The sequence below is a fragment of the Lissotriton helveticus genome, chromosome 11 (assembly GCF_964261635.1).
Source record: "Lissotriton helveticus chromosome 11, aLisHel1.1, whole genome shotgun sequence".
In the NCBI taxonomy this organism is placed as follows: Eukaryota; Metazoa; Chordata; class Amphibia; order Caudata; family Salamandridae; genus Lissotriton; species Lissotriton helveticus.
The window spans coordinates 1200472120-1200485737 of record NC_136072.1 but is presented as its reverse complement, the minus strand read 5'-3'; positions in this window follow the sequence as shown (position 1 = coordinate 1200485737).

The window sequence follows — 13618 nt, the reverse complement described above, 5'->3', positions numbered from 1 at the left end:
TATCACTGTGAACTCTCACATGTGACTTCTGATCACTGTGAACTCTCACATGTGACTTCTTATCTCTTTGAACTCTCACAGGTGTCTTCTTATCACTATGAACTGTCCCACTCGAGTTCTTATCACTGTGAACTCTCACATGTGACTTCTTATCACTGTGAACTCTCACATGTGACTTCTTATCACTGTGAACGCTCACATGTAACTTCTTATCACTGTAAACTCTCACATGTGACTTCTTTTCACTGTGAACTGTCACATGTGACTTCTTATCACTGTAAACTCTCACATGTGACTTCTTATCTCTATGAACTCTCACACGTGACTTCTTATCACTATGAACTGTCACACTCGACTTCTTATCACTGTGAACTCTCACATGTGACTTCTTATCACTGTGAACTCTCACATGTGACTTCTTATCGTGGTAAACTGTCACATGTGACTTCTTATCACTGTGAACCCTCACATGTGACTTCTTATCTCTGTGAACTCTCACATGTGACTTCTTATCACTGTGAACTCTCACATGTGACTTCTTATCACTGTGAACTCTCACATGTGACTTCTTAGCACTGTGAACTCTCACACGTGACATCTTATCACGGTAAACTGTCACATGTGACTTCTGATCACTGTGAACTCTCACATGTGACTTCTTATCACTATGAACTATCACACGTGACTTCTTATCACTATGGACTCTCACACTTGACTTCTTATCACTGTGAACTCTCACATGTGACTTCTTATCACTGTGAACTCCCACATGTGACTACTTATCACTGTGAACTCTCACACTTGACTTCTTCTCACTGTGAACTCTCACACTTGACTTCTTATCACTGTGTGCTCTCACACTTGACTTCTTGTCAATGTGAACTCTCATACTTGACTTCTTATCACTGTGAACTCTCACATGTGACTTCTTATCACTGTGAACTCTCACATGTGACTTCTCATCACTGTGAACTCTCACATGTAACTTCTTATCACTGTAAACGCTCACATGTGACTTCTTTTCACTGAGAACTGTCACATGTGACTTCTTATCACTGTAAACTCTCACATGTGACTTCTTATCACTGTGAACTCTCACATGTGACTTCCTATCACGGTAACCTGTCTCATGTGACTTCTTATCACTGTGAACCCTCACATGTGACTTCTTATCTCTGTGAACTCTCACATGTGACTTCTTATCACTGTGAACTCTCACATGTGACTTCTTTTCACTATGAACTCTCACATGTGACTTCTTATCACTATGGACTCTCACACGTGACTTCTTATCACTATGAACTGTCACACTCGACTTCTTATCACTGTGAAGTCTCACATGTGACTTCGTATCACTGTGAACTCTCACATGTGACTTCTTCTCACCGTGAACTCTCACATGTGACTTCTTATCACTAAGAACTCTCACATGTGACTTCTTATCACTGTGAACTTTCACACTTGACTTCTTATCACTGTGAACTCTAACACGTGACTTCCTATCACGGTAAACAGTCACATGTGACTTCTTCTCACTGTGAAATCTCCCAGGTGACTTCTTATCACTGTGAACTCTCACACGTGACTTCTTATCAACGGGAACTCTCACACTTGACTTCTTATGACTGTAAACTCTCACACTTTACTTCTTATCACTGTGAACTCTCACATGTGACTTCTTAATGTCACCCTTGACTTATCACTGTGAACTCTCACATGTGACTTTTTATCACTGTGAACTCTCACATGTGACTTTGTATCACTGTAATGTGTCACACTTGACTTCTTATCACTGTGAACTCTCAAACTTGACTTCTCACTGTAAACCCTCACATGTGATTTCTTATCACTGTAAAATGTCACTCTTGACTTCTCACTGTGGACTCTCACACTTGGCTTCTTATCACTGTGAACTCTCACCCTTGACTTCTTCCTCCTTCCCTCCCTTGTTCTTTCCTCTCCTCTTACACTTCCCATTATTACGCATTTCCCTCTCTTTCATCTTTGCTGGTCAGATGCTTAGGGTCAGCTATCCAGAAAGCTGTGCAGAGAGTTTTGAGGTTCTTGGGAAATAACAGTCTTGTGAAAATGGCTCATTCCTCATTCCATTTCCCTTGTCTCCTCATTTCCTTTTCCCTGGTCCCTTTTTTCCATCTTTTCCTCCTCTCCACCCTCAGTGCTTTCCTGTGGTATTATTGTAGTTTAAATATGGATCTAATCAACAAGCAACACAAATCTAAGGATAACTTGTTCACACTTTAAAATATTACTGGGGTTCTCTATGTCACTCTCTCTCTGGGACTGTTGTCTTGATTCACAATGTCTTGCTGGGTTTCTCCCTCTCACTGTCTCTCTCATCTGCCTTCTAATGTCCTTTACATGGAACAAGGGAAGGCTGACCACAAAGAGGTTATTTATAGTAGAAATTTAGCAGGAGTCTCCAGTCTCTGCTGCACTGTGTCCACCATTCTCCACCAGACAGTCCTTGTGATGGTCACTTGTTTGTGGAATTAGATGCGGTACCAATGGGTGTCCTTGGTGGGGCATCTGATCGCGGTGCTACGGTCCGCACACCGGTCCTCGTGCCTTCTTCACAGGCAGCGTGTACATCCTGTCCCGGCATTGGTGATGAGTTTTATCATGCGGATGTTACTTGAGCTAGCCTGGGGTGCAGTGACTTCTGTTCTCCTCCCAGGGGTGTCTCTGCTGAGCCGAGGTGACTTAGGTCCATGGTTGAGTTGCATGGAGAGGTTGACCTGAGTGAGTCTAGGCAGGAGGAGGTCTTTGGGAGCCAGGCTGGGACTCATTTCATAGAATAGAATAACATGTCCTGCATTTGCTGTTCAATGAAAGATGATAAGGAGCTGATCAGAAAAGACCATGAACTGACCGGTGGTACCGAGAGGCGCGGGAGCTCCACCGGTTCGGAGTCTGCAATGACTTGGACCGCAATTCTTCTTTTGTGGTGACTGATCTGGGTCGAGTGTTGGACAGGATCCTGGAGGTTTGAAGTCTCTCTAGGGTGGAGAATGATATGCATTTAGGAATGCCCCAATCAGTGATGAAATCACTCACGAAAGTGACACAGGGTTTGTAGACAATCACCTGGAGATGACACTGAAGGGACATCAGATGAATGGGGCCCACTGGAGAAGACTGCCCTTCTCCTTATCGGTCCAGGTCACATTGAATACCATTATCTGCTTACCTATTTTTTATATATGTTTTGCAAAATACCCTATTCTTTGTAGTGGAGGAATTCTAAAAGAAAGACTCAGCACCTTTTCTTTGAACTGAGATACAAACCTCATTAAAATAGAATTGACCACGCTACATAGTAGTGCATGTGCCTTGCATATGTGAGAAACCTTACAGACATCAGAGCGGGTGTTCTCTCCACAGCCAGAGCCATCTCTGTGCATTGATGGACTTGTGAGGGGGTTCAGAGGGTACATTAGGAGTCTATGTGGGAAACAATGACGGAGAGGCCTCCTGAGACCCACAATCACTGTGCTGTATGTGCAGAAAAAGACCCTGAAAAGTATCTTCTGGAAGGGAGAATGACTGCTGTGGCATCCTCATGGGATTTTGCTGTACTTCAGGAAGTGGGGAACTTATCTGATTTAAGGAAATGGGACACTGTAGACATCAGTCCAGGCTTATCAAGGGGTTGCCACACCCTTGCACCCCACAAGGGGGCACAAGGGCGACGCAAAACCTAAGTGAGATTTATCATACCATGCAAGGCCACAAGTCGCTGCGTGGTGCTACTCTGTCCCAGCGAGGAGTACCATGGGTCAAGCATGGGTGTTGCCACGCATTCCTCCATGGATTTTGGTGCCTTCCCAGACTTACCATGAGTGGTAGACCTGCGAATGAATTAAACTACTACACATCCCCAGGTGAGGCGTAACTAGTGGAAATATATTAATTTTTCATAATCTAATTTTTCCTTCTTTCTATGTGTGCTGGATTCTGCAGCATGCATAGAAGTAGAAAATGGATATTAGAGTTGTTTCTGTGCAGGAAGGAGTCCCTTTCTGCACAAAAACAATCATACCTACAACACAGACACCTTTGCACCAGGTTTTACCATGATGCAAGGGTGCCTGTATTGGCGCTAGTCAGCCAAAATTGCGTCAGTGCTAGGAAAGGACAGGAACGCAGAGTATAATTTGGGAAAATAATTTGGGTCATTGTGTAGCTGGGACATGTGTGGGAAAGAGAGATGAAGTCCACGTTGAAGGTTGAGTTTTCTCTCCAGGATTTTCAACAAGATCAACTGGGTCACGTGCTAAAAGTTTATAAAGATGAGTTGAGAGACCTCCAGAACGGTAAACAGTCATAATATCGATTCCAAAATATAGAATGGACATAATATCGAAGTAAAAATATAGAATGGACAAAATATCGAATGGGCACAATATAGTGGTTAAAAATATCGAATTTAAGGTAAGTAATATCGATTTTCAAAATATAGAAGTCAAAATATCGAAGTATACAATATAGGCATTAAATATATCGATGTTTTAATAATATCAATTTTTTTAAAGTGTTTTGTATGTTAGTATATGTGTGAAAAGTGTATATTAATTTTTGTAATGTATGTCTAATGTATTTTAAGTAATGAATTTTATGTTATTTACTTTCCCTACTGTTGCACTCTCTGGAGTGGGAATAGTATTTTTTACCCCTACGTTATCCAACACTTTCCCTACTGTTGCACTCTCAGGAGTGGGAATAGTAATTTTTACCCCTACGCTATCCAACGCTTTCCCTACTGTTGCACTCTCTGGAGTGGGAATAGTATTTTTTAGCTCTATGCTATCCAACGCTTTCCCTACTGTTGCACTCACTGGAGTGGGAATAGTATTTTTTACCCCTACGCTATCCAACGCTTTCCCTACTGTTGCACTCACTGGAGTGGTAATATTAAATGTTACCCTCCTGCTATCCTACGGTAAAATATTATACATTTTTTATTAATAACTTAAATTAATTACATCTTAATTTTAAGGTTATTTGAGTATTTTTAAGTATGTTTTAGTTAATTATATTTATTATTTCATTAATTTTAAATTACTTTTAAGACATTTAAAAAAATCGATATTTTGACTGACTATATTTTTTACAGACTATATTTTGGATTCGATATTTTTGTACTTACCTGTTTGTAGATAGGAATTCGATATTTTGGCATTCTATATTTTGGTGACTATATTTTGGTAAGTCTATATTTTGTCGTTCTATATTATGTCAGTGATCCCTCCAGAACAGTTCGTCATTGGAATACAGAGCGCTATCAGAACGACTCTTGAATAAAGCAAGATCTAAAACATAGACAACGCCCATATATAACACAATAGATGGGCAGAAGAAGCAAACAAACAAATGGAAAAAGGACGTTGATATACTGTATGATGTGGAATGGGACGAAACGCAGGAATCTCCAAGATGTAGCAACACATGGTCCACAGACTGGTCCCATTAACATCCCAAGTCATATCTATTTAATGCGCACTCATCTAATAGATGTTGGTAAGACCACACAGGGTGATTGTTTGTGGAGATTTGAGTGTGCATAAACCTTCCTACATATGAGACTGTCCTTAGGTCAAGGCATGTTGGAATAGAGTGGGGTCATAACTACCTGAGACCACTGAGAATTCAGTGGATCTGGAGGTGCGACTGGCAATGTTCAGGATATTTGTCATGTCGTTACGCCTGACCCTGATGTTCGGACAGGGCAGGGCAGGGCAGGCGAGGAATAAAGGAGAAGCCAGACAGAGCACCCGCATCCCGTGTCTTTCTTGGGGGGGGGGGGCGAAAACATCGAACTAGCTACGAGGGTGGGATCAGTTGACCCACTGCACCTGCCCCCACAGCGGCTGCAGTACAAGAAGAGCGCGCGGCTGGAGACGCGCTACAGACACAGCTGAAAATGAGCGCGAGCGCGGGGCCGACTCGCTGAAGCGGCCCGTGACCTGCTGTGCGCGACCTAGAGGCCTGCCAAGAAGAGATCAGGGTGAGTTTAACTAAATAACTACCCTGAAAAAGAAAATAAAGGGAAATAAGCATTCAAGTAACCTGGTAGAAGTGGAGCCTGTATGTCTTACTGGCGGCCATCTTGAAGTCAGGCCTACAACATTGGACCCTATCTCGGCGGCAATTTTGAGGTCAGGCAATTTACAAAAAAAACCAAAAACCTGCAAGTTTTGAGGACTAGAAGCCCCCAACGGTCTGCCGGAGTTCCATTTTCATCCACCATGTCAGTGAAGGCCGATTCTACGCAGCCAGCAGCCATATGTTGTTACGCCTGACCCTGATGTTTGGACAGGGCAGGCGAAGGAGGAAGAGTTGGAGGAAGAGTTGGAGCAAGGAAGGAGGCTGGAGGGGAAGTGAGGCATGAAGAGAAGAACGACGAATAAAGGATAAGCCAGACAGAGCTCCCGTGCCTGTCTTGGGGGGGCCCGAAAACACCAAAATATGGAGGCGTGACTGGCATTGCTGGGGATCTGGGTTATCCTATTGAACCAAAATATGGAAGAAATTGTATGAAACAGAGCTGGTACTAGTGACAAGGAACAGTGTGAGACCAGGGTGTGCTAAGTTGTGCCCAAATATGATTATTGATGTGGAAACATGGACTGGGCCAGAAGCGCCTAAAAGGTACTTTATGTAGGCAGGGGATCCCAAAGACATTTGGAAAGATTTGGTGATCATGGGAAGAAAGCCAGAGGCCTCAGAGGAAGCAATAACAAAGTTGGGGGCATATTTAAGTCAACTTGGTGTGGTGTGCTGCGTGACAGGGAAAGTGCAGAAAGGTGCCGTATTTAACATAACACAGCACATTTCTGTCTTTGCCCAGCACTGGCTCACAATGTACTGCCTGGCTCCAATGCAGGCACCCTTGCACCATGCTGATTGCAAGTAGATGTTTTGTGAATTTGCTAGAATTATAACTTACGCAAGAAAATATGCAACCTAACTGATATCAAGTTGAATGTTATTTTTCTGCTCTTAGGAAATTCATAAAAGTATTTTGAAAATAAAAAATTAACTTGTTTTAGACTTTTTTTAGATTTACTTAACCCAAGCAGGAGTGGCCCATGGTGAGAGCGCTCCGGGCGCTGACGTGGGGTGGGGGAGGGGCAGGGTGGGGGTAGTAAACTCCAGATTATGGCAGCACAGAAGTAAGTACACAAACAAACAAATAAAACTAATTTTTATTTTATTCCTCGCAATTGGCCTGCAAAGGGCGTTAAATGCTCTTAATACTTACAACGAGACAAGCAAACTGGTCATAAATCCACACAAGACTGAAGTGATGATCTTTAGGCGCTGTGCGAAAAAAGCATTCTCAAATGGAAAGTGGGCAGTGAAATGATTTCCACTGCAGAATTATATAATTATTTTGGAACATGGCTGAGTGACTCTGGGAAAGTGACTTTACATCTACAAAAAATTAACTCAAAAGTTAAGTGGACAATTTACGCTCTATGCAAACTCCATGAGAAGCTGCAAAGTCCAACGACGGGACCAATAAGAGTACAATGTAAAATAAGGTCAATAGCAAGCTATGCACAGCAGGCATTCTCAGGCAAAATGGACAGCATGCTGGAGAAAGCACAAGGGGCTAGATGTAGGTAATTTGGATTTACCGATTCATAAATACCAAATTTTACCGATTCGGTATTAATAAATTGGTAAATCCAATGAAGGTAAAAATTCGGTAAAAAATACCGAATCGGTAGGATTCGGTATTTACCGATTCGGTATTTTCCATTGATTCCTATGGGCCTGTAGGGCATATATGTGTGCCACATGGCACAGGTGTAAATGCACATATTTGCATTTGCATAGGAATTCGTTATTAACCACCAAATAATAATTTGTGGTAAATAACGTATCCTGAAAGCACTGTAGCACTGTTTACAGTGCTACCTACATATCAAAATGCAGATTCAGTAATTTTACCGTATCGGTAATTTTACCGATTCGGTAAAATTACTGAATCTGCATTTTCTTATGCCCCTACATCTCAGTATCCAAATACCGGTCGGTAAAGGCCGAAAATCGGTATTTTCGGCCGTTACCGACCAGTATTTGGATGCCTACATCAGACCCAAGGTCAGGTGTATAAAAGCACATTTAATTAGCAAAGCATTCCCGCAGATGCCTGATTTGCCTGGGGTTTGCCCTTGTGCAGCAAAACTATGAATGCCTGGGAACGCAGACGAGATACTATTACCAAGTTCTGAAAGCGCCCATTGGAAACTATGTTTTCATCCATGTAAGAAATATTGCAAATGGTTTTAAGTAATTGTGCAATACAAATTTACATTCATACTTTGCTCTTGTTTCATGTATGACTCCTGCAGGCTGTCTCTGTGGCACAGGAGTCCCTCCGGGAGTAAACACCACAACAGTGTGTGTAAACAGAACAACAAGCACACAAAGCGATGCACACTCATTAGGGGCTGCAGCGCAAACAAACAAACAAGAGGCACAGATGGCGCTGAAACAATGCGCCATTGATGGGCCCCATTAACAAACATGAAGGCACTTGGTACCAGGCGGAAATGTGCGAGAGAGCATTGTTTCCCCATTACTCGCACAAACAGCATTTTATTTTGCCATGTTTTGGAAAGCAGTGAACTATTTTGCATCAGCAGGCATATGTAATCATTAGATTGTGGTCGTATGTGGCCCTCTGTTGATGCAATTAGAAGGAATGCCAACTGTGCCTCCCTGGCACCATACCCAGTGGTGGCTGGTGAACTTTCGAACTGGAGACAGTAAGTATTCACAGAGAAGCTCTCTGGGCAGCCAGGAGCAGCCTGCCCCCCTGGCACCCACTCTCTTAGTATTAAAACTCGGTAGATAGGGAAATAAATAAGCACAATACAGCACACATTCACAGAAGTTGCCTAAAAGGCACAGGCTATAAAGGAGCCGCTGGTAAAATCAATAACTTTGTTTGGTTGTGGCCTTGAGCGAACCTGACAACCCCTAAATGTGTTTGATGCAGTGGTGGCGCAAAGCCAGCACCAGGCTGCGGAGTATTTATGCATCTGGGAGATGCATCACGTTGTAAAGCCCTGCGCCACATTTGGCGTTCCAGCGCAGGGGGGGCGTTCCGGCGCAGGAACACCGCCTAAAAGTGGCTGAGTGAAATCTACAAGATTTCACTCAGTCACTTTTAAGGCCATGCTGCGTCAAAACCCTGCGCCTGCTTGAAGCAGGTGTAAGGATTGATGCAGCATTGGGGAGATAGGGCACCCCAGAGCACTGCTGGAGCTGTGTTGCGCTTGGGATGCAACTCCAGCAATGTGCTGCCTTTCCGACGGGGGATGTGACACGCATCTGCCCAACTGTGCGCCACGGTGCGCCACATTGTAAATGCGGTGCAAAAGGGGGTGGTGATGGACGGAGCATCTGAATCAATCAAACACTCACACCCAGTCAAAAGATCTGGGTTTAATCCATCACCGTTCTTTAGCCCACTCTGCCACCCCAGTTCAGACATGGCTATATGCAAATCAGTCTGACCCTGTGCCTCATGGGAACAGTCCAGCCCGAACTGCCAAGCCATGCCTTCCCTGGACCGGAAACAAGCTTCCGAGGACCGGTTTCTGGCATTTCAGCCATCTTCAGCCCGGCTTGCTTGAATCAAGTGGCAAAGTGAGCAAGGGACTCACGTCTGAGCACACCCTGCCACACTTATGGGGGCCAAATGCGGTACAAAAGGGGGTGGTGATGGACGGAGCATCTGAACCAATCAAACACTCACCCCCAGTCAACTGATCTGGGTTTAATCCATCACCTTTCTTTAGCACACTCAGCCACCCCAGTTCAGACATGTCTATATGCAAATCAGCCTGACCCTGTGCCTCATGGGAACAGTCCAGCCCGAACTGCCAAGCCATGCCTTCCCTGGACCAGAAACAAGCTTCTGAGGACCGATTTCTGGCATTTCAGCCGTCTTCAGCCCGGCTTGCTTGAATCCAGTGGCAAAGTGAGCAAGGGACTCACGTCTGAGCATACCCTGCCACACTTATGGCGGCCAAAATAGGTACAAAAGGGGGTGGTGAATGCAGCGCATCAGTGGTGGCGCACGGGTGGGCAGATGCGTCACAACGCTTCTGGCGCATCCCTGCTGATTAGCAGAGATGCACCAGAAGTAGTAAATCTGCCCCTTATGGTTGTAATATGGGGCATTTTCCAGCTCTTTGTCCATATGCATTCTCCCTATGATATTCCAAACAGTTAAAAGAACATTTGGGTGTGCAATTTTACACCGCCTTTCATTCTGAATATAACATACACATATTTACTTCTTATTTGATAGTTTTTTCTCGAGGAGCACAAGACACACATAATGACAGATGAACATAACCTCACACAGGTGATTCCTGTAGCATCCACACAAGCCTGCTGTTGGGGTGCCACTTGCTCCTGTTTCTAAAGCTAACTCTATCCACCCTTCATCTAATTGTCACAGTAGCACCCCCCCCCCTGTGACGCATATATCTTCAAACACCCAGAGTTGATATCTCAAGGTTTAATGCTCATCTTTGCACCCATCATCTCTGCCTGGTGCTGTTGGCGACTTCCAGTGTTGTCGCACTCACGAAGGCCCCATTAACACGCGCGTCGCGTACCATCAACATCTGTGATTTGTGAGGGATGGAATTTTATAAAAGTCATACAGCCATAACCTGAAAGAGATTTAATATAGCTTCATAGCCTGCAGTAGCAGGCTGTACAAAAAGCCCGCTGCAGCATTTCGGCTCAGGCCTTTAACAAGGGAGCGGGCCTTTAATGGCTGGTATCGCACTGGTGTGGTGGGCTATAAACCTATTAGAACATTCTGCCCCATCAGAATAGAATGTTCTAATTAGTAAACAAAGGCCTTGTTGAGCCCGAGGGGACTGAAGTCCTCTTCGGGATCCATGAGGCATTTGTTTCATAGCTCTTGCTGTGAATGTGCCACAGCTAGCAGCGGAGGGCCACGGCTGTTTGCTTTTGACCATTCACAGCAAGAGCTGTGAAAGGGCGCTGAAGTTGACTCACGTCTCCCCCGGGCTTGGCTGAACTGCTTTTTGTAGTTCAGCGGGGCCTGGGAGTCCTGGGAGCTGAGCAGCGTTCACCCTCCCTCTATCTGAAGCCCTAGTGACACTGAGCTCCATGAGGAGGGAGGGGGAAGGCTGCGGGTGTCCTCCTGCACAGCGTCTGCCCTTCTTTCCTCTGCCTAATTACTATATCTTGGAGGGGCGGGGAAAGAGAAAGCCAGACGCTGTGTATTAGGACATAAGAGTGCTGGGAGCCGAGGGCATGTACCAGTTCATATTGTCTTCAGTGGAGCTCACAACATTCCAGTGTTGCCGTTGTATAACACGTCCCCCTGCACTTCAGAAGCTATGTGCACGACTTCCCCTCCACCATTCCCACAGCTCCAGGACTGGTCATTTAGGCTCAGTTTGGATCACTCTCACTTTTCTGTATTTCCTTGTGTCTGCTTGGTTTTAGTCTGACTTCCCATGTCATTCCCTGTGCTGCCCCAAGCAAGTGTTCCATTCCTGGGGCCTGCATCCGTATATTTGTCCACTTTAAACTAAGCCTCTTCACCATTGGTGTGGAGTACTGAGTATCTGTGATCGCACCGCATGCCCCAGAAACCACCGTGTCTTAAAGAAAGAGTCGATGTTAGAAGCTGGCAGTGAGTGCGACAGTTGCCTCAGCACTGAACTCATTCTATATGTCTCCATTGTCGCTACTTGGAACGCTAACTCTTCTCTGATCTTTCCAAAAGACCATCTCGCAGTACATCAGAAATGTACCTGATTCCCATTGGCTCCCAAGCCTGCCACAGGGTGATGTCCCTCCTCCTGGGTTCTTTGGAGTGTTCTACAGTGAAGCTCTGCTGTGTATATGTCACAATATGGTAAACACTCTACCTCTTCCAGTCCTGTCACGTGACCCTGGATGCAGGAGTTTGTGATCCCTCTGGAGTGAGGTTTCCCCATATATAATATCATTTGCAAACCTGTAAGGTGGTTTTCAATGGGTACCCTTGCTGGTGGCGTCATCATGATAGACCCAGGCCAAGGCAGCCGCTCCTGGGCCTGGGAATGAGTGCCTGTGAGGTCATCTCAGTCACCAGCTGCTGATGTCATCAATAGTTGATTGTCCTTGATTTTGGGCTCCTCCCGTCCGATGTAAATCTTTTGATGACTGTGCCTACTTCTCCCATCAATGCTTGATGTAATAATTTCAATGATTTTGCATTTGACTCGTGAGGGACACCTAGTAACGACTAGTGGAACTGCAGCTTGCTTCAATGCTTTTGCCTTTGTCTCATGAGGGACACCTAGTATGGATGAGTTGAACTGCAGCTCTTTGTAGAATTATTTTGATATTGGATACTATAATATTCACTGCGCACTGCTAATCTTGTCCCATAATGCTTTGCAGGGCCTTTAGTTGGGATTGTTTTTTTGCCCATAACTGTGCTTGGGGTGGTCCTAGGAGGATGGGACCACCAACGAATCAATTCAATTCAATAGAGACTTTATTTCGGTTTTGATTCAAACCATAAAAGCACATGTGCAACAATGCAATTTAAAATACAGTAAATATATGAATATACAATAAAGTGCAAAGAGTACAGAGTAAAGTGCAAAAGTTCACAGATCTGTAGTTTACAGGCAAAAAATTTATTTTGTCAAGGGGGGATACATCAACACAGAAGTCCTTCATTGATCCAAGCAATTTCTCATTCTTATACATAGCTTTAAAAATTCAGTTACTTGAAGAATACTGTCCTTATGCAAGAGTTGTAAAAACATAAGTGCTGGTCTGATTTGATTAAAATTAAGTTTTTTTAAAAGAACAACCAGGTAGCGTTTACGCGGATAATCATAAAATCTACATAAAAATATAAAATGCAACATATCCTGTGGAGACTTTCCGTCGCAGCCACAGGGTGCAGCAGGTTTATTAAAAATATCACTTTTTGGTCTAATCAGTAAGTGGTGGAAAGTGTTTAACCTAAATCTTGTTTGCAAAAACTTCTCATGTGAAGACAGTGATCCATTCAAATATGGCTCCATTGATTCACATGTTCTAAGCATAACAAATTTTCTTACAGTTTGTTTAAGAAGCTCCACACCTTCCCTTTGCATGATTCTGTCCGTAAGGAAGGACCGTTTGATTGCCTCCACGTCCCTTTTTACAATCCTACTCGGATGTTCGAACAGATCCAGACGACCGAGCCTGGAGAAGCTAGTTTTCAAGTATTTTAGCCATGGGGTACCCATTGCGTTGTCCAGGGACAAAAAGTCTTTCATGATCAAGTGAGTGAATGGAATATCCTCATTTAACCACAAATTAAGCCAGCATATCAGCGGGCGTAACGAAAAGGTGTCACTTAAATAATGTGCCCCCAGCTCTTCATGTACAATAAAATTAGAAGTTCCGGCTGGTACACACAAAAGGCTCTTCATGAACGAATTCTCGATAACCTGTAGCTGCTCCCCTACAACATAACCCCACAGTTCACTTCCATAAACCGCAGTTGCCACCGATTTCGCGTTATGAAGTTTCATCATGGCAC